Source organism: Dama dama, chromosome 22, assembly GCF_033118175.1.
Source record: "Dama dama isolate Ldn47 chromosome 22, ASM3311817v1, whole genome shotgun sequence".
NCBI classification, from domain to species: Eukaryota; Metazoa; Chordata; class Mammalia; order Artiodactyla; family Cervidae; genus Dama; species Dama dama.
In genome coordinates, this window is record NC_083702.1 from 59336827 (window position 1) to 59355005 (window position 18179).

Genomic DNA, 18179 nt, shown 5'->3' on the forward strand with positions numbered 1-18179 from the left:
TGGGACCAGATGCCATGATCTTAGTTTTCTGAATGTTAAGCTTTAAGCCAACTTTTTCACTCTCCTCTTTCACTTTCATCAAGAGGCTTTTTAGTTCCTCCTCATTTTCTGCCATAAGGGTGGTGTCATCTGCATATCTGAGGTTATTGATATTTCTCCCGGCAATCTTGATTCCAGCTTGTGCTTCATCCAGCCCAGCGTTTCTCATGATGTACTTTGCATATAAGTTAAATAAGCAGGGTGACAATATACAGCCTTGACGTACTCTTTTTCCTATTTGGAACCAGTCTGTTGTTCCATGTCCAGTTCTAACTGTTGCTTCCTGACCTGCATACAGGTTTCTCAAGAGGCAGGTCAGGTGGTCTGGTATTCCCATGTCCTTCAGAATTTTCCACAGTTTATTGTGATCCACATAGTCAAAGGCTTTGGCGTAGTCAATAAAGCAGAAATAGATATTTTTTCTGGAACTCTCTTGCTTTTTCGATGATCCAGCAGATATTGGCAATTTGATCTGGTTCCTCTGCCTTTTCTAAAACCAGCTTGAACATCTGAAAGTTCTTGGTTCACATATTGCTGAAGACTGGCTTGGAGAATTTTGAGCATTTCCTTACTAGCGTGTGAGATGAGAGCAATTGTGCAGTAGTTTGAGCATTCTTTGGGATTGCCTTTCTTAGGGATTGGAATGAAAACTGACCTTTTTCAGTCCTGTGAGGATAGGATGATTTACTGAGTTTGAAGAAAAGACAAAGAGTGTCCCGGTAGGAGGGGATCCTGTGGAGACTCTTTTTAAGAGTCAACAGGTAGCAAATACTAGATATGTTGTTTGTATAAGATTTTTAAAAATAGTTTTAGCCTGATGCCGGTTTGTAAACTAGGAATTTTATAAAGTAACATCCTATGTGAAACACAAATCCGACATGTAGTAAAAACTTACTTCAAAACAAGTTATCTATATCATTAATTTTTAAACAATCTCCTGAATTATGTTAGCAGAGCATAGTAGGTTTACTTCCAGAGACAAATCCCAGTGCTATACATGGATAATCCCCTTTTTGGTGTCTTTTTGTGTTTTCTCCTGAAGGTTACTCAAAAGAAGAAGAAGAAAAAATGAGAAACTACACAGAAATAACAGAGTTTATCCTCCTGGGACTGTCAGATAACCCACAACTTCGGGTTGTGAGCTCTGTCTTTCTGCTCATCACCTACATGCTCAGCATCACTGGGAACTTGACCATTATCACCCTGACTCTGCGGGATGGCCACCTCCAAACCCCCATGTATTTCTTCCTCAGAAATTTCTCCTTAGTAGAAGTTTCATTCACAACTGTCAGTATACCCAAGTTCTTGGCCACCATTATTACAAGAGATAAAACCAACTCTTTTAATGATTGTATGGCTCAGTTATTTTTTTTTTTTTTTTTCATTTTCTTGGGAATCACTGATTCCAGTTTTACCTCCTGGTTGCCATGTCCTATGACTGTTACATTGCCATCTGCAAACTGCTGCATTACATGACCATCATGAATCACAGATTCTGCACACTCCTTGTCTTGGCCTCTTGGCTGGCTTCATTCTTAATCATATTCCCATTAGTAATGCTCTTCCTACAGCTTGATTACTGTAAGTCCAATGTTATCGACAATTTTAGTTGTGGTTATTTCCCCTTATTATACCTTTCTTGTTCAGACACCAAATTTCTAGAGATAGTAGGGTTTTCCTGTGCTGTGTTTATTCTATTGTTCACTTTAGCATTAATAATTCTGTCCTATACATATATCATCAGAACAATTTTGAGGATCCCTTCTACCACTCAGAGGACAAAGGCCTTTTCCACATGTTCTTCCCACATGATTGTCATCTCCATCTCTTATGGCAGCTGCATTTTCATGTATATGAATCCATCAGCAAAGGACAGGGTGTCTTTGAGCAAGGGGGTGGCTGTGCTAAACACCTCCATAGCTCCCATGCTGAACCCCTTTATCTATACCCTAAGGAATCAGCAAGTCAAGCAAGCCTTCATGGAAATGGAAAGGAGGACTGCATTTTTCTCAAGCAAATGAAAAAATAAAAGTTCTGTTTTATGAATTAGACACATATGAATGAAAAGCAATTAAATGAAAATCCAGGAATTTCAAAATCTACTAATATCTACACAGCCTCCCTAGATTCATTTTTCATTATTCATATTTTTATTGCCAGCAGTTTATCAAGGATATTTGCATATGTATATTTTCTTTTTGCTATTCAAATTTGAATTATTAATATATATATATATACACACACATATACACAAATATATGGTTATACATATGCATACAGTTTTTTTTCCATTCAATTTGCAATCCTTCTCTCATGTACTTTTCTTCCTTTAGGGCTGGTTTTTCCAGTCTGTAACTATGAGAGTGATTTTATTTCCTTCTTTGAAACATTTTTGATTTCATTATTTCACACTAATTTTTAGAAAATTAAAGTCAGAAAGAGGCAGAGCAGGTGCACACAAGAGAGAATAGTGTTTTACAATTTGACCAGAAATCAATCTTTCTAGAAATTAAATGAATATTAAATCATATTTAACTTTATTTTTAGTTTACTACACAAAGACTATGAACATAATGTGACAGTCTTACTAGAATCTTGCACATGCTCTCCTTTTCATACTGTGGCCTACTTTATAACTATGTGAAAAACAGTATAACTAAAAGAAAATTGTAATTACATTTTCTTGAGAAATCAAAAAGCTTTTCCCATAATCGAGTTTAGCATTGTCTGTGCTGTTGTTCAGTCGCTCACTCATCTCTTTGCGACCCCATGGGCTGCAGACTCCCCAGCTGCAGAAGACTGGAGCCAAGCTTCCCTGTTCCTTACTATCTCCTGGAATTTGTTCAAACTCATGTCCAGATCTGGTTTCCTCAGTGTGTATGCCCAGAAGTGGGATTGCTGGGTCATATGGCAGTTCTATTTCCAGTTTTTTAAGAAATCTCCACACTGTTTTCCATAGCGGCTGTACTAGTTTGCATTCCCACCAACAGTGTAAGAGGGTTCCCTTTTCTCCACACCCTCTCCAGCATTCATTGCTTGTAGACTTTTGGATAGCAGCCATCCTGACTGGTGTGTAATGGTACCTCATTGTGGTTTTGATTTGCATTTCTCTGATAATGAGTGATGTTGAGCATCTTTTCATGTGTTTGTTAGCCATCTGTATGTCTTCTTTGGAGAAATGTCTGTTTAGTTCTTTGGCCCATTTTTTGATTGGGTCATTTATTTTTCTGGAATTGAGCTTCAAGAGTTGCTTGTATATTTTTGAGATTAATCCTTTGTCTGTTTCTTCATTTGCTATTATTTTCTCCCAATCTGAGGGCTGTCTTTTCACCTTACTTATAGTTTCCTTTGTAGTGCAAAAGCTTTTAAGTTTCATTAGGTCCCATTTGTTTAGTTTTGCTTTTATTTCCAATATTCTGGGAGGTGGGTCATAGAGGATCTTGCTGTGATTTATGTCGGAGAGTGTTTTGCCTATGTTCTCCTCTAGGAGTTTTATAGTTTCTGGTCTTACATTTAGATCTTTAATCCATTTTGAGTTTATTTTTGTGTATGGTGTTAGAAAGTGATCTAGTTTCATTCTTTTACAAGTGGTTGACCAGTTTTCCCAGCACCACTTGTTAAAGAGGTTGTCTTTTTTCCATTGTATATCCTTGCCTCCTTTGTCAAAGATAAGGTGTCCATAGGTTCGTGGATTTATCTCTGGGCTTTCTATTCTGTTCCATTGATCTATATTTCTGTCTTTGTGCCAGTACCATACTGTCTTGATGACTGTGGCTTTGTAGTAGAGTCTGAAGTCAGGCAGGTTGATTCCTCCAGTTCCATTCGTCTTTCTCAAGATTACTTTGGCTATTCGAGGTTTTTTGTATTTCCATACAAATTGTGAAATTCTTTGGTCTAGTTCTGTGAAAAATACCGTTGGTAGCTTGATAGGGATTGCATTGAATCTAAAGACTGCTTTGGGTAGAATAGCCATTTTGACAATATTAATTCTTCCAATCCATGAACACGGTATGTTTCTCCATCTGTTTGTGTCCTCTTTGATTTCTTTCATCAGTGTTTTATAGTTTTCTATGTATAGGTCCTTTGTTTCTTTAGGTAGATATACTCCTAAGTATTTTATTCTTTTTGTTGCAATGGTGAATGGTATTGTTTCCTTAATTTTTCTGTCTGTTTTTTCATTGTTAGTATATAGGAATGCAAGGGATTTCTGTGTGTTAATTTTATATCCTGCAACTTTACTATATTCATTGATTAGCTCTAGTAATTATGACCCAGCAATCCCACTTCTGGGCATACACACTGAGGAAACCAGATCTGAAAAAGACACGTGCACCCCAATGTTCATCGCAGCACTGTTTATAATAGCCAGGACATGGAAGCAACCTAGATGCCCATCAGCAGATGAATGGATAAGGAAGCTGTGGTACATATACACCATGGAATATTACTCAGCCATTAAAAAGAATTCATTTGAACCAGTCCTAATGAGATGGATGAAGCTGGAGCCCATTATACAGAGTGAAGTCAGCCAGAAAGATAAAGAACATTACAGCATACTGACACATGTATATGGAATTTAGAACGGTGATAACGATAACCCTATATGCAGAACAGAAAAAGAGACACAGAAATACAGAACAGACTTTTGAACTCTGTGGGAGAATGTGAGGGTGGGATATTTCAAAAGAACAGCATGTATACTATCTATGGTGAAACAGATCACCAGCCCAGGTGGGATGCACGAGACAAGTGCTCCGGCCTGGTGCACTGGGAAGACCCAGAGGAATCGGGTGGAGAGGGAGGTGGGAGGGGGGATCGGGATTGGGAATACATGTAAATCCATGGCTGATTCATATCAATGTATGACAAAACCCCCTGGGAAAAAAAATAATAATAATAATAAAAAAAAAATAAAAACAAACAAACAAAAAAAAAAAACAAAAAAAAAACTCATGTCCATTGAGTCTATGATACCATTCCAACATCACTATATTATTCTTCAATTCAAAAACTATTATAATGAATAGTTGCTTAGAGAAAATTATGATACAGACCCTGCTTTGGGGGAATGTCAATATTAACATGTATAAGATAAGAATTCTTTTAAAAAGCCTGAAGAAACTGGCAACTTAAAAAAACTTGAGAGTTGTGTGTTAAGTTTTTAGCTGGGCAATATGAGCAACCCAGCAGACAGTGCCTCAAATAACTCTGAGAAACTTGAGAAACTGTTCCAAAGAGGTACAGGGGAAGGATAGTATACATATGATTTTGATAAATGGGGATTATATGCAATTAAAACACATCTTTATTTTAGAATTTCTGCTGGTCTTGTGAAGCTTCTGCCAGTTGTGAGAAATAATTTGCACCATGAAGAATTTTAGTACTTTTCTAGATATGGGGAGATACAATAATTGGGTTCATAAAATCAGCTGCTGTGTGTATCTAACTATTTGAAGACCTGTCCTGGCAGTTTTCCTGGAGCAGAGAGTGCCTCATTTCTTCTCTCTACCCTCACTCCTTCAGGGGGTGTTGAAGGTCAGCAGTTGCAGTAGCACATGATTTAGTCCTTGCAGCGGTTATATGGCAAGTACCCAAGCCAACTGCCAATCTGTAGTTGCTGGATACTAAATATGACTACAGTTGCTATGGTCAGTTGTATATTTAAATAAATGCTTGATGTTGAGCTGGTCTTTTGATAATCAATAACTAAGGTTTTTTTTTTTTTTTTTAAATAACTTTCTCATATTTGTGGCTATTTTGAGATAATACCTTATACATAAAATTCTTTTAATTGCCTCTTTAAGTGGTATGCCTAATCAGTAGTAGAGAAACTAGCAGTAGCAAAGTTTTACTATATACAAAATTGAGATTTTTTTGTTAAAAATGCTTGTTTTAAGCATTAGAGTATGACATCATATGGAAAATGTATTGATTAGAATTTATATGAACAATTGTACAAGATCATGCAATTCTGGCCCTGAACATTTTTTTTTTCTGTCTTCCATGAAGTCAAAAACTGAAATAATAATGGAGAGTGCTCAAACTCCTCCTAAATTTTTAAACCATTATTATAGAAAGACTGTAATCATAATTCATTGAACTAAGTTCTGATATTTATGTACTATACTCAGTTGAGAGTCTTAGATACATCATTTGCTGAAACACAATGAAAATAACTTATAAACCATACTGAGGAGATTCCACACTGTAGGGAAATCATGCAGTTACTTTTTCCTCCCCTCATGCTGGACATTTATAATTTCTAAGCTTAATTGGAAATGTGAAAATACTGAAGTTAGACTTGATTGATAACTGTAACTTCTTAATGACTCAAAAAAATATACCATAGACTGTAGATAGGTGTAGTTCTGGTAATTAAAAGAACTGTTAGATTATTGCAAAAGATATGAGAGAGTTTATGTTGATATTATCAGATAATACAGTTCTCTACATAACACTATTCAAATTCCTTAGTGATTATTATAAATGTTTGCAATCTGTATGAGCATTTTGATTATCAATATCACAAGTCAAGATATATTTTTTCTATAAAAAGGTCATATATGAATAATTTAGAATTTGGAGACCATAAGTCCTTGAGGTAACTAACTCTCCCCCTCCGTAGTGTGGCTGCAGCTATGAACAACATGTAAATGAAAGGGCTAAGTCGTGTTTAATAAAGCTTTTAATAAAAATAGTTCATGAACCAAATTTGCCCAATAGGCTATAGATAGTCCACTTGCTGTCTTAAAATTTCCCGTAAAGTTTGACCAATTGGGCAACAATCTTATATTTCCAGATAAAAAGATAAAATAAATATTTCTGCAAGAGAATAACAATTACAGGTACCTCATAAAGTTGTTGGCAGGATTCAAAGAGGCAATATGAAGAAAACAATTAGAATAGATCTGGACTATAGTAATTGCTGGAAAAAATTATTTCTACCCTCCTCTTTCTTTTCCTCCTCCTCATTATTAGCAGAAATACTATTAATAATATAAAGAATGTATATATATATATGTATATATATATATGAGTTTCTAATCTTTTTTTAAGCTCAGTAAACATTGTAATGTTCTGTGACATTTTATTGATTTTTTACATAGTCTTTTACATGCTTAAAAGGCTTTATAGTGTAGAATAATTTTCTATAGTGATCTTAAAATACTTTGCAGAATCTCATCCTTGAGTACCATAAAGCTACATTTCTTTCTTAAAATTTCATAGCATATATACTTTATTGAAGCATAGTTGACTTAGAGTGTTTCAGGTACATATCCAGGTAATTCAGTTACACATATACACATATATTATTTTTCAAACTATTTTCCATTATAGGTTATTACATGATATTGTTTATAGTTCCCTTTGTGATACAATAAAACTTTGTTGCTTGTTGTATATCTATTTTTATAATTAGAAATATAGCATTATATTAATACTAAGTCAAACAAGCTGAGTCAAAATGTCAAATTTTTCACTTAGGAAAAAATTCATAAATTGCCTAAGATATATATATATATATGTGTATATTCTACAAATACTATTTATATATATATATGTATATGAAAACTGTTTTACTATGCTTGATAAAGGCTTGAGAAAGGACATAAAAAAAAGTAGAAAAGATGGAGAAATCTGAAAACAAAAGCTAAATGATATGGGAGCACTGAATATGAAATAGAAAAAGTGAAACCTACTAGATAAAAGTAAAAGATCATGCTATGGTCCAGTTCTTTTTAAACATGGCTGCTCCTTAGAAACATATCTGGAGCTTTGGAGGAAATAAACAATACCTGGGCATTTGTATTTTTCAAAAAATTCCAAGATAATTCAGATATGCATCTTAATTTTAAAATGTGATTATAGGTTTTCCTATTAAATGTTAGTGTTGATGATAAAGAATTCTATTGTTGGCCAATAATGATATTAAGTGAGTAATAGTTACATAATCACAATAGTAAACGATGTTTATCAGTTTTCACAATCATTAGCCAGACAAAAAAATTAAAGATCACTGCAATTGCAAGCTATGATGGGAACGTGATTAATCTAATAATATAAAATAATTACATACAGTTTGGGAGGTTAAGCAGAGTGATATAGTAATTGGAAGTACATACATGCACATGTTTTCATCCACCCAGTCAGTTTATGTCTTTTGGTTGGTGCATTTGACTCACTTACATTTAAGGTAATTATCAATATGTATCATCCTATTATCATTTTCTTAATTGTTTTGGGTTTATTTTTTGTAGGTCTTTTCCTTGTTTCCTGCCTAGAGAAGTTCCTTTAGCATTTGTTGTAAAACTGGTTTGGTGGTGCTGAATTCTCTCAATTTTTGCTTATCTGGAAAGCTTTTGATTTCTCCATCAAATCTGAATGAGAGGCTTGCTGGGTAGAGTATTCTTGGTTTCAGGTTCTTCCCTTTCATCACTTTAAACATATTATGCCATTCCCTTCTGGCTTGTAGTGTTTCTGTTAAAAAGTCAGCGGATAACCTGATGGAAGTTCCCTTGTATGTTATTTTTCTCTTGTTACTTTTAATATTTAATAAAGTTCTTATATAACTTAGAATTATGAAAGAAACTTGAAACTCCAACAATAATGAAGTCTAAGGATAAGCAATGAAATGTATATGTAGAAAACTTTTATACGTCAAAAATATGACTTAAAACTAAAGTAGATTGAGTGCTATTTTTGTAAGATTTCACATCTATTTTATTACTCAAAAATATTAAATAATTGTGATTAATGAAAGGGATTATTTTGTAGAAGTCCTCATTGAACTCTTCTGTGGGATGAACATAAACATTCCCCAGAGAGATTCACTATAGGAGAGAGTCAGGAGGCTCTGAGAACACCGATGGAAGCTTCCAGAAATCCCCGATGTTCCACGTCATAGCAAAGCTGTTGCCTAGACTTTGTTCCCAAGAGATCAACACATGTCTCTCTTCATAGGTCACAACATCTAAACTTGAATATTTGAGCGTTTAGTGCAACTAAATGCCAGATCCTAGTTTAAGAATCTACACTCCTAATACCCCCAAGTTGCCATGTCACTTGGAGTTCTCGCTTTAAATATTTCTCCCTTAAACTTCTAGACCAACATTATTGAAGGGATGATAGTATACTTACACATCTTCTTAAGGTTTCTGATATTCCATTTTTATTTCCATGAATCATCATAAAATAGAGAAAAATAATCAAATTTGATTCATGTGATGTTTACTAGGGTCTGGCAGAGTAGCAATGATTTATCTTCTATTATTCACAGCAGAAATGAGAATATCTAAAATAAGATAAGGGAGCTATCATGATTTTAGCAAACCAGACACAGAATGATAGATACATCCAGTGGAGCTGGGCATCAGCTGAATGGCTTTGGATTATTAGGATAGGTTTTCCTTTATGTTTCTGGAATATCCTTTTGGATCAGTCACCTCACGCAAAAGATAAATGTGGGGTAGAACTCCAAGGGAATAAAATAGTTTTTCATAAAGTTTAATAGCTGAGAAGCAAGGATGTTCAAATGGAAAATGCACTGGGCTAAAGTCTGGGTGACAGAGCTGCTACTATCTGAAGCAAGTAGTTACTTTTCAGTTTGTGCTTCAGTGCAAAATAAAAAGTTGACTTATGCTGCATATCCTTTTAAGTTCAAAAATATACACAGTTTTCTACATATAGAGTTTTTATACATATATTCATAGAAAGTCTTACAGAATATCAAACATTAATGATTTCAAAGGAATTACCAGACAAACCATTAAGCGAATGTTATTTAATATATAAAATAATTAGGCTATTTATTCTACTTTCTTGTAAATACTATCTAATACCTATAGTATATTTTCATATTGATATTTACATTCATTAATACCAATATAAAAATAAAGATGGTAATTAAATTATCTAATTATTAAACATTTTAAAGTTTATTTTATTTGCTAAGAAAATCATGAATTGATTTCTTGTTTCATAAAAGGTGTTGTTACTTTATTCTTCTAAGTTTCATTTGTATCTTATGATGGAAGTAAGATCATCCATTTCTCTTTTAGATGGCAGTGTCTTCTGATACATATATGACAAAAAATGATGTGTGTTTTATAGGATCATCCCAACAAAACTGCAATGACTTGCATAAATCAGACAAAGCAAAAAGTATCGAATTCATTTATCATCTCTGAATAATATGACTCGTATAAAGATTTCCTAACTTCTCCTGTTAGATTTAGAATAAGAGAACTATTATATAAAACATGACCCACAAATACGTTTTAAGAAAAATTGTAAATAAGGTAATTAAAAGAAAACAATATGGGCATGAATTAGAGAGACTGCTTTAGAGTTGGTGATGATATTAATCATAATGAATTATATTTTTCATCTCTCCCTTTTATTACACATTCTACCTAAATATATTTAAAAGAAGAAAAAAGGAGGAAAAAAGAGAAAGAAATGAACCACACCGTGATCACAGAGTTTGTCCTCCTAGGCCTTTCTGATGATCCTGAGCAGATTGCGATTTTCCTCTTTTTATCTATCACATATGTATTAAGTGTCACTGGAAACCTGACCATCATTACCCTAACCTGGGGGGACTCTCATCTCCAGACACCCATGTATTCTTTCCTCCGAAACTTCTCTTTCTTAGAAATCTCCTTTACTACTGTGTGTATCCCTAGATTTCTGGGTGCAATTATTACAAAAGACAAGACTAATTCTTACAACAATTGAGCAACCCAACTATTCTTCTTTATTTTTAGGGGTGACTGAATTTTACATCCTAACCGCCGTGTCCTATGACCGCTATGTTGCCATCTGCAGGCCCCTGCATTACACAACCATCATGAGCAGGAAACTCTGCAGCCTGCTTGTGGTCTGCGCTTGGCTCAGTGGGTTTCTGACCATTTTCCTGCCCCTTACGCTTCTCCTCCAGCTGGATTAGTGTGCTCCCAATGTCATTGATCACTTTTTGTGTGACTATTTCCCCCTTTTACAATTGTCTTTTTCAGATACATGGTTCCTAGAAATAACTGGTTTATACTTTGCTTTGGTTACCTTGCTGTTCACTTTGGCCCTCGTGATTTTGTCTTATATGTACATTGTCAGGACTATTCTGAGAATCCCATCTGCCAGTCAGAGAAAAAAGGCCTTTCGTAAAAATGAAATGTATTTCCTTAAGACATAGCACAATGTGAAAGATAGTTTTAATTTTCTTAATCTGTCCCTGAAATGATCCTATGATACCACCTTGTACTTCAAATATAGAGTTTTAAAATGAGTGTATAATTTCCTGTGTATTTTCAAGATGAACATTGATATTTCCTATGGTTTAATTCCTATATATTCTGTGTGATATTACATGTAAGATGAAAATATCTCCTGTCATATCAACAAACAAGAAACGTCACAGCCATCAGCAATTTCTGGTCTCCAAACGTGAATGAGGGCTCCCCAAACTGAGATCCAGCAGAGTCTCATTCCCTCGTGGTGATTGCTGAGTCCCTGGGGGGTGATGCAAGAAGTAGCCACTTGCAACTCTTTCACGTGAACAAGGGAACAGGATTTGGCCCCAGATAGTTGAGGTGTCTATGAAATGAATTAATTCAGTGAACCTAGAGGCTTGCATCTTCTCATATCTAGAATGTTAAATTCCTTAATTTGATACCTGATCTTTGGTGTTCAGATTGCCTGCTCTCTTTGTTGCAAACTTATATAGTCTGACTCCCTCTCCTGTCTTCTTGAAGCAGTTTTCTCAAAGCTACTGAGATGCTGTTTCCTGGGCTCAGAGTCCTAAACATTCCCATCAAATAAAATAGCTCTCTTCTTTCAGGTTGTGACTGTATTTTTTAGTCATCATACACTAAATTCAGTCCAAAGAGATATGCACTCTTGCATCAGACTTTTAATGTCAAGATATTTATTTTGTGAAATTCAATACACATTTTGAAGGTAAATGTTGATCATGATATCATGCATTTTGTATATAATTCAAATATTCTCTATTATTTGGGAAAAAAATTCAAATAATTCAGAATACATTCAATAAAACTAAAACACTGCCACTTTCCTGAATTTAGTGATCATATTTATGACAGTTATTTTGATGTCTTTGTCAAGTGTTCAAAAACTTCCATTTGTTTAGGGTAGAATTTTTGAGGTTTATTTTATTTGATTGGGTTATTTTCTGTTTCTTCTTGTCGCTTGTGACTTGGTGTTTTTACCTACACCAAGGGGCCGTCCAGTATTTTGGAGTTGGATTTGTTCAGGACTTCATCATCATCAAGTCCACCAAGAGATTTGGGTGCATCTCACATATTTTATGAGGATGATTTTGGGATGCTTCAGAGGGCCCCTGAGACATCCCAAAGAGCTATTAAACTACCTGGGTTCATTAGACATGTTAAGTTACATGGAAAGTATTGTCGAAGGGATGATAAATCTTCTCAGGTCATACTATATGGTTGATTTACTAATATAGATATCCTAAAATTATGTGGAATTCATATAGATCTGATATGACCTGATAAAAATGCGGTCAATTAAAATTCTAGTTATCATATTAGTGTTAAAGGAAGGGAGGAATGTGGTGACCCAAGGACTAAAAAACAGATAAAATCAAGGAGGATTAATGCAGGAACGGAAAAACCAGACACATACGGTCCTTTCCTCCCCCAAGTTGTAACTATTAACGGATTTCAGGTCCTCCTGAGCAGTATAACCTGTTTGCCCTCCAACCCCACACAGGGAAGGTATTTGCCTTACTCTTCCCTACCCAGTATACCCACCTCATCCAATCAGCAAATGACCCACAAGTCTTTGTAAATTTATTTATTTATTATTTTATTGAAGGGTAATTGCTTTACAGAATTTTGCTGTTTTCTGTCAAAGCTCAACCTGCAGCCATAGGTATGCATATATCTCCTCCCTTTTGAACCTCCCTCCCATCTCCCTCCCCGCCCCACCCCTGTTGATACAGAACCCCTGTTTGAGTTTCCTGAGCCATAAAGCAAATTCCCGTTGACGATCTATTTTACATATGGTAATGTAAGTTTCCATGTTACTCTTCCCATACATCTGACCCTCTCCTCCCATCTCCCCATGTTCCTAAGTCTATTGCTTCTCAGCCTTTGGGCTAAGATTAAGTGTAGTATTTGTTCTTATCAGCATCTTCCACTCTAATAAACTTTATTTCCCTCTCATTCTGCCTCATGTCTAGAAATTCTTTCCCAACCTGTGCACGAACCACACAGTATCTTCTATATTTTTGTTTGGAGAGTCCTTGGTAGGCTGATTAAAGTTTGGGTCATATCTAATTTTGTCCTGTAGTGTCAGTGCTCCTATAGTATCTAAAGATAGAAGAATTTCAATAAATGTTTGTTCAATGAATAACAGTGATTGAGTCAATAGATGAGTTTATTTGATTCTCTGTCCTTTCTAAAATTAGATTAAAAGGAATCTGAGTTGCAAATTCTTGTAAAAATTTCTAGATTTTACGCTTTCAATAATTACTGGAACACAGATCATCAGTCAGATGAAAACAGGACCTCTGGTAGATCCTTCTCAACAATTATTATCATTATTATGGAAAAATAACTTGAAAATTTTTTTGGAAGCGTTTGAACAGTTTAAAGTGTATTTAATCCAAAATTTCTCGTAACTTTCATGGGATTCACTGAGTATGATATTTTATCTCATTCTTGTTTTTATTGTGCTCTATTTGATTTTTTAAATTTTTTTATATCTAGTAGCCTAGAGAGCCACTTTATAGAGACACTTTATTACATAAGAAAGGAAAATGTAATGTTTACACATATGATTCATTCATCACAGTATTTTAGTCAGCAAGGGGAAAAAGGTCTATTCTTCAGAGAAAAGGTGATTTAGGATATTTAAGAAATCTCTTCCAAAATCTTGTACATTTAGATATCTTCACATAGATAGTAAGCAAAATAACTTGCTTCTGGCCAAGTTCTCATGCTTTTCTATCTTTTTGGATATTATCTGCCAAGTTTTCTGTTTCAGTAGTGGTATAAATGTTGATAACATGTTTATAATCCTTAGTGTATTTTCTTTCCTTTTGGCCCTATTGTCATATTTGATTCACTGGAGTATTTCCCATGAGCCTTGGCCATATGGTGGATAAAGCAACATTTGCCTCATGTAGGTTAAAATTCATATAGGAATCACATTCAGAAAGGACCACAGTAACTCCATATCTTGCTTCCCTTCCCTGTTTTTGTTCCCATGGCTTCCATGTAAAATATATCAAAGAAATTTATCTATAGAAATAAGGTAATTCCAAATGTGTTGAGATAGAGCATTTTTAGAAATGCTCGATATCTTATCCTAAAATTGATATAGTTACCAATTTTTAAAAATAGCTTCAGTCACCTGAAGTGATGCATTTGTACAAATAGAGGTAAGACTGTAAAGTAAAAGCCAATGACAACTTTTTCTTAGCATTGATTTATATGTTCTTAGCTTAACTTTTCATTACATTGAGATGAATAATTTGGAGTTGCCTTTCCTTTCTGTAAATACCAAGGGTTATGAAGAATGAGCACATCAATATTTTCTGTTTGTCTTACTAATTATTTATTCATTGTTAGAAAATTACTCTTTGAGTTTGGCCCTCCTCATTGAATATATGTTTAATAAATAACACATGCGTCAGTTCAAACAGAAAGAATTTAGAATACCAACTTGACCATTTACTAGCTGTATGATTTTGTTTAATATTTAGCCTCTCATTGTTAGCTTATTCAAACACTACACAAAACTATTGTAATGAGTCTGTTAGATAACTACATAAATCTTTTTTTTTTTTTTTATTATTTTTTTTTTTCCCAGTGGGTTTTGTCATACATTGATATGAATCAGCCATGGATTTACATGTATTCCCAATCCCGATCCCCCCTCCCACCTCCCTCTCCACCCGATTCCTCTGGGTCTTCCCAGTGCACCAGGCCGGAGCACTTGTCTCGTGCATCCCACCTGGGCTGGTGATCTGTTTCACCATAGATAGTATACATGCTGTTCTTTTGAAATATCCCACCCTCACATTCTCCCACAAAGTTCAAAAGTCTGTTCTGTATTTCTGTGTCTCTTTTTCTGTTCTGCATATAGGGTTATCGTTATCACCTTTCTAAATTCCATATACATGTGTCAGTATGCTGTAATGTTCTTTATCTTTCTGGCTTACTTCACTCTGTATAATGGGCTCCAGCTTCATCCATCTCATTAGGACTGGTTCAAATGAATTCTTTTTCATGGCTGAGTAATATTCCATGGTGTATATGTACCACAGCTTCCTTATCCATTCATCTGCTGATGGGCATCTAGGTTGCTTCCATGTCCTGGCTATTATAAACAGTGCTGCGATGAACATTGGGGTGCACGTGTCTCTTTCAGATCTGGTTTCCTCAGTGTGTATGCCCAGAAGTGGGATTGCTGGGTCATATGGCAGTTCTATTTCCAGATTTTTAAGAAATCTCCACACTGTTTTCCATAGCGGCTGTACTAGTTTGCATTCCCACCAACAGTGTAAGAGGGTTCCCTTTTCTCCACACCCTCTCCAGCATTTATTGCTTGTAGACTTTTGGATAGCAGCCATCCTGACTGGCGTGTAATGGTACCTCACTGTGGTTTTGATTTGCATTTCTCTAATAATGAGTGATGTTGAGCATCTTTTCATGTGTTTGTTAGCCATCTGTATGTCTTCTTTGGAGAAATGTCTGTTTAGTTCTTTGGCCCATTTTTTGATTGGGTCATTTATTTTTCTGGAATTGAGCTGCAGGAGTTGCTTGTATATTTTTGAGATTAATCCTTAATCAGAGCAGAAAAAGAAGTAAAAGGAATCCAGATAGGAAAAGAAGAAGTAAAACTCTCTCTGTTTGCAGATGACATGATCCTCTACATAGAAAACCCTAAAGACTCTACCAGAAAATTACTAGAGCTAATCAATGAATATAGTAAAGTTGCAGGATATAAAATTAACACACAGAAATCCCTTGCATTCCTATATACTAACAATGAAAAAACAGACAGAGAAATTAAGGAAACAATACCATTCACCATTGCAACAAAAAGAATAAAATACTTAGGAGTATATCTACCTAAAGAAACAAAAGACCTATACATAGAAAACTATAAAACACTGATGAAAGAAATCAAAGAGGACACAAATAGATGGAGAAACATACCGTGTTCATGGATTGGAAGAATTAATATTGTCAAAATGGCTATTCTACCCAAAGCAGTCTATAGATTCAATGCAATCCCTATCAAGCTACCAACGGTATTTTTCACAGAACTAGACCAAAGAATTTCACAATTTGTATGGAAATACAAAAAACCTCGAATAGCCAAAGTAATCTTGAGAAAGAAGAATGGAGCTGGAGGAATCAACCTGCCTGACTTCAGACTCTACTACAAAGCCACAGTCATCAAGACAGTATGGTACTGGCACAAAGACAGAAATATAGATCAATGGAACAGAATAGAAAGCCCAGAGATAAATCCACGAACCTATGGACACCTTATCTTTGACAAAGGAGGCAAGGATATACAATGGAAAAAAGACAACCTCTTTAACAAGTGGTGCTGGGAAAACTGGTCAACCACTTGTAAAAGAATGAAACTAGAACACTTTATGACACCATACACAAAAATAAACTCAAAATGGATTAAAGATCTAAATGTAAGACCAGAAACTATAAAACTCCTAGAGGAGAACATAGGCAAAACACTCTCCGACATAAATCACAGCAAGATCCTCTATGACCCACCTCCCAGAATATTGGAAATAAAAGCAAAACTAAACAAATGGGACCTAATGAAACTTAAAAGCTTTTGCACAACAAAGGAAACTATAAGTAAGGTGAAAAGACAGCCCTCAGATTGGGAGAAAATAATAGCAAATGAAGAAACTACATAAATCTTAGCATTGTCTTTCAAACGAGTTTCCTCAAAAAATGGCTATTATTTTTTATATTGGGATCATCTTCCTCAAAGGTAATAATTGACTTTACTTTTAGGAATAATAATAAAAATAATATTTACTCTGTGGGAATACATGTTTTAAAGTTTTATATAATTTAACTTTTCTTTTAATTAAATTAGCCCTCATAATAATTCCATGAAATATTATAATCATGTTCATAGTAGAAAAGAAACCTATAACTCAGAGAGTTGTATCTTTAATAATTTATCTTGCAATGCAAATCCCTAATAGTCTCACACATTTTTAACTAAAATTAAGTCCTGATGCCATACTTTTATAAGAATTTATTTCCTTTTTAAGTTAAAAATTATCTTCAGACACAGATAATAGTTAAAACTGAGACAATTAGGAGAGAAGCAACATTTCTAGGAAAATATACAGATTTTGAGAGTGACTTAGGTCTTTACAGTTTTTCCTTCATTATTCCTATTCATACTTATTGGTGCTTTGATTTGATTTCCCTTTTCCATTAAGAAAAAAACAAGGACTTAAAAAAAAATCTAGAGGACTAAGAGAAACAGGATTCTGAACTAATTTTAGGACTAGTCAAAGGCAGTCTTAAAGTAATAATCTGAAAATAATCTAAATTGACTCTTATGAGTTTTTTTTTTTTTTTTCCCCTACAGTCATGATGATGTTCTTACATGGTATTAGATGTCAGTGAACACAATCAGGAGTGGAACAAATCATTCTAGAAAAAGATTAGGATTGTTATAAAACCAAGCTATTACACAAGATATCAAATTTAATAAATATTCTATTCTCTTCTGTGACAAATTATTGTAGCTTATAAACCTAATACCAAGGAAAAGATCCTCAAGTGGAAGGAAAAGATAAGGAAGTGGAATATTATATAGTATGCAAAGGGTGCAAGCTGCCCTGAGGATATATGTGTTCATCGAATTACTTACGATTTTCTTAGGAGTCTTAAAGTTAAGAAGAGAAAATTCAGTACCCATAGAGAATGTGAGAAGCTAATTTGTTTTCAATTATATTGTGGAATTTAGAGAGTTCCCCACTCATGTCCCACAATTTATATAAAATAAGGAACGCAATCTTTAATAGACATTTAAATATTGTCACTTTTAAATTGGTGAATTTGGGGAATGCTAGTGATCTTTTCTTAAAGAAA

The 18179-nt window shown here is 34.5% G+C and overlaps 3 pseudogenes; all 3 read left to right on the top strand.

Moving 5' to 3' along the window:
- Positions 1-1107: 1107 nt before the first annotated feature.
- On the top strand, positions 1108-2060 carry LOC133043381 (olfactory receptor 6C1-like; annotated as a pseudogene).
- An 8437-nt stretch (positions 2061-10497) lies between these two features.
- On the top strand, positions 10498-11230 carry LOC133043149 (olfactory receptor 6C3-like; annotated as a pseudogene).
- Positions 11231-13157: 1927 nt separating this feature from the next.
- On the top strand, positions 13158-13269 carry LOC133044116 (U2 spliceosomal RNA; annotated as a pseudogene).
- Positions 13270-18179: the final 4910 nt, after the last annotated feature.